We start from the raw sequence: 4,470 nt of genomic DNA on the forward strand, positions 1-4,470 counted from the left end.
AAAGCAGTCTAACTACTGCCAGCCTAAACTACTTGGAGTAAAAGCAGGGAGATTTTATAATTAAATTCACTGGGAGCTGTGCTAGTCCCCTGCTGAGTGCTTTTAAACATTCCTATCCTCAGACTCTACTGAGAGAGAAATATACTGTATTTATAGCCATCTTGTTTCAATATAAACATGTCAAACTGTAAATCTCAGACACAGAGATGGGCTCAAGCTGAAAAATTCAAATCCAGATTTCTGATGTTCTCTATTTCAGATTAGCTCTGTTGAGGGTTCAGGTTTGAGGATCTGGGACTGGTTTATCATTTAGGTTGAGCTGCTTCCCTTGCATTTGGAGACGGTTGGTTCTCGGATCCCATGTCCCACTGAGCCCCAGTTATACTACGTGTACTGAATTAGTTCCTGCTTTCTCTGACTCCAAGGTGCTTTCCCAGAGTGAAACACCCTTTGTGTTTCAGCATGTGTGTCCCCGATAACCTTGCTCCTGCTCAGAAGATGATTATGCATTTCCTCTATAATGGGAGCAACCTGTACCTGTCTTTGGTTTCACATTTTTGTTCCGCGTGTCCCTGTGTCTTTCCTTCCATGCCCTGTGCTGTAAAAAGCCTAATAATACAACGGCAACAACAAAAATAGCAGCGTGGTTATTATTAGTGTCAGATAGGTTTCTTGCTGGGAACCCAGTCTGTGCAGTGGTCCATGTGCCGCAGGACAGGGAACTTCTGCATCCTTGGGCTCCTCTGGTGGGAGGTGGAGGTTGGAGAAACACAGAGCAAAAACCCAGTGAACTTTGGCAAATTTGGGAAACGACAGCAGCAATTGGTGTGTGATAATCCCAAGCTCAGTTTAGGAAGGAGATCTGAGGGAGAAAGGGGGGGAAAAGAAAATGTTTCCATAACAACTGACATGTGAATGCTGTTCATGTTCCCGCGAGGTGCTGGTGTGTTTTCATGGCACACACGTCTCCTGAAAAGGTGTGTATGCTCTGCAGATGTTTTCTTGGAGCTGGAGATGTCCTAATAAGCAGGTACATTGTTTCACATGTTTAATCATGAACGTCAGTGAATAGCTGCTTCAATTCTCCTGACCCTTTTTTCTTCCCTCTTGACCTTTTCCTTTCCTAGACTGTCAAATGAAGAATGATTATTAACAGAAATAATAACAAAGAAAATTAATCTTACTTTCTTTTTATGTTTTTTTGTTTGTTTGTTTTTTATTTTTTTATGCTTGAGGGAGTAGAGGACTTGGGAACATAAAGGAGAGTGGAAGTGTGTTATGTAGCATTTGTTTTCTCTGCTGCCATTTTATTGCTTTTCTGGGATCCCTGCCAGAAAAATGGCGAGTAGCACTTTAATTAAAGAAGGCTCTGTGTGCACTCCAGCTGTTCCTCATGTGACCGGCCTGTCTACGGGTACAGCTAAGGATGTTCCCGCCAGCTCACCCAAATCAATGCTAACCTAATTCCTGACCACACACTGTCAAGAATTCGTGCAAATCTGCAGCATTTCGGGTACTGCCTGTGAGCCAGATGTTCTGCGCCCCGTCCTGTTCCTGGTATCCTCACGTATCTGACGGCAGAATCTGGCAGTGGGATCGCTGGGGGGTGCACGAGCACGTGGAGAGAGGTGGGGGTTCACTTAAAACATTTTCTCTGCCCACAGCAATATTTGTTACCCATAAACAGACCACGCTGCCTGGAAGGAAAAGAATTTTGGGCTTGGTGGTGGAAGACTGGGCCCCCACTGAAGTTTCTGGGAAAGCAGAAATTGGATCTGAATGAGTATGGCTAATTTTTCAGCAGTAACCTAGATCTGAAATGCCCTAGGCTCAGGGAAGATCAGTGCTTTTTAAAAAAATTTTTTTTTTTTTATTCCTAGCTGTGAAGAACAACTAATTCAGGTGGAAAAAAAGAAGTTAGCTATGCTGATACACCTAAGCTGAAAATCCAACTGTGCATCTGGAAGGTGCTGTATGGATCCATCATCAATGTTAAGAAAATACTAATAAAGCTGTGTAACAGAATAGAAATTTTTGTGATGACTCTATGAGAAAACTTGATATAGGGTCTTATAGCTTATACATATTAAAATCGCGTTCCTTCTGAAACTGTCTCCTGAACCTAGTTTCTTGTAGTAGATGTTCACTGTGCTGATGTAGGCTATATAGTCCCTTAAAACTATTGGTTGGACCAAGTTCTTGTTTATGCTACAGGTCCCCTCTGCAGCCCCCTGCCAGGGTGAAGGGCACGAAGATGAATGTGATGTTGTTTGTGCCCCCTGTAAGGCCGTTCTCCAGTGCCAGACAGATGTAAAGGGGCCCCTCTGTAAGTGAGAGTGTCATAAACCCCTGCGCTGTTGTTGCAGCAGCTCAGTGGCATCACCTCCACCGCGAATATCACTTGTGACATACTAATTCAAGTGCCATGTGAAACGTCCAAGTGTAACGTCCAAAGTGCCATGTGAAACGTCCAAAGTAGGTCCAGAGAGGTTCTCCTTCCCCTCTACTCTGCCCTGGTGAGACCTCATCTGGAATATTGTGTCCAGTTCTGGGCCCCTCAGTTCCAGAAGGATAGGGAACTGCTGGAGAGAGTCCAGCGCAGGGCCACAAAGATGATGAAGGGAGTGGAGCATCTCCCTTATGAGGAAAGGCTGAGGGAGCTGGGGCTCTTTAGCTTGGAGGAGACTGAGGGGTGACCTCATCAATGTTTATAAATATATAAAGGGTGGGTGTCACGAGGATGGAGCCAGGCTCTTCTCGGTGACAACCAACAGTAAGACAAGGGGTAATGGGTTCAAGCTGGAACACAAGAGGTTCCACTTAAATGTGAGAAGAAACTTCTTCTCAGTGAGGGTGACGGAACACTGGAACAGGCTGCCCAGGGGGGTTGTGGATTCTCCTTCTCTGGAGACATTCAAAACCCGCCTGGATGCCTCCTGTGTAACCTCACCTAGGTGTTCCTGCTCTGGCAGGGGGATTGGACTAGATGATCTTTCGAGGTCCCTTCCAATCCCTAACATTCTGTGATTCTGTGATTCTGTAACCTGAAGTGTCCCACAGCTGAAGCGTTTTATTGTACTTTCACACACCTCACCCACCAGTAACACGAAGCTGCTTCCTCCCGCGGTGGCACAGAGCCGGGCCTCCTGTGTTCACCTGTGTGAGACCTTCTGTGGGCGCTTTCCAACCCTTTTCCTTTCATAGCCTGAGAATTGTTCCTTCTGTGTTTGTCCGTCTCTCTGCACACCTAGGTCTATTCACACAGTTTACGGCAGTGAAGATGAATTGATATAATACATTAAGGAGATTCAAGACCGAGCTGCTGTATTTCTGACAGTCAGCTTTAGAGCACCAGGGACAAGCTGGACTTCCTCCCCTTTCCAGCAAAAAGTAGAAACAGAGGCAAAATCTGATAAAGGGGAGATGTTATCTGGATGTGGCAGGAGCTCAGAGGTTTGGACGGGGTCTTGGTGTGAAGGTGGAAGCCGTGGATAGTTTCTGAGCAGTAGTTTGAGGCTTTTGTGTGATGTTTCCATTGTGCATTTACTGTGAAATCCAAGTGAGGCTCCAGGCCTTGTCTCTGCATACCCGTCAAGTCGTCATTGCCACATTTTGAGTTCTATCAAATATAGCAATGTGTTTTCCTCAGATATGGAAATACGTGTGCGTTCTGCCAGTGTGCAGGCCCTGCTCTCAGTGGCAGGGTCTGGCCAGGGTCGTCTCTGCTTGTGAGCTGGATGCACCCTCTTCGCTGGAAATCCGAGGACTGCAGGGCCTTTTTCTTTTACGCTCAAATGCCGATCTCATTTCAGTGACACCATCTGTTAATTTGCACCCCAGCTCTTTCCTCTGACATGATTTATATTTTCTACAGTCCAGTTTCTCTTTGGGTGACACCATTATGGGAGTTTTTAATTTTGCTGGTGCTGCTTTTCAGCTCAATACCGGATTGCTTCCTCCATCCATGCAAGTTTCTTTTGCACGAAAACTCCTAAATTATTTTCCTTTCCTTAGACTTTATTTTTTTACTAGATAGGCAGTTTACCTTCTCTTCACATACATCTGAGTGATCTTTGTTTGTCTTGGGTGCTTTGAAGTACAGGCTCAGAAGTGGCAACAACTTCATGAACTAAAAATGATCTGGGCAGAGTTGGTGCTTACATAGGAGTCCCTTTGCTGTTCCGTGCATCAGTTGCTGGGGGATTAGAAAAAGACTTTCTTCTTGTACAATGACAGAGGTTCCTTATTAGCAGAATTATTTCCCAAATATACCTGGAGATGGCATTTATACTGCCCTCGTTTACTTCTGATCCTTCTTAGAAGTTATTTTTCTCCCTTCTACAACTTGGATGTCTCTCTTCCAGTTACAGGCAGGCTACCATGTCTTTTGGTAACATTTTTTTATTTAATTATTTTTCATCTAAGTGTTTATTGATTTGCTGGAGCCAGTGGTTGCCGGTATGCTGGCCA

The 4,470-nt window shown here is 45.0% G+C and overlaps 1 long non-coding RNA gene across 2 annotated transcripts; it reads left to right on the plus strand.

Annotated features, from left to right (window-relative positions):
• The first annotated feature begins 706 nt into the window (after positions 1-706).
• Positions 707-2,061, plus strand: LOC135989779 (uncharacterized). Of its 2 annotated transcripts, none has more exons than XR_010606335.1 (3): positions 707-1,030; positions 1,665-1,783; positions 1,881-2,061. It is a non-coding gene; the product is annotated as an uncharacterized LOC135989779 (long non-coding RNA). The 2 variants fall into 2 exon arrangements; XR_010606336.1 differs by having other exon boundaries at positions 707-977.
• The last annotated feature ends 2,409 nt before the right edge of the window (positions 2,062-4,470 follow it).

This window comes from Caloenas nicobarica, chromosome 5 (genome assembly GCF_036013445.1).
Source record: "Caloenas nicobarica isolate bCalNic1 chromosome 5, bCalNic1.hap1, whole genome shotgun sequence".
Taxonomy (NCBI): Eukaryota; Metazoa; Chordata; class Aves; order Columbiformes; family Columbidae; genus Caloenas; species Caloenas nicobarica.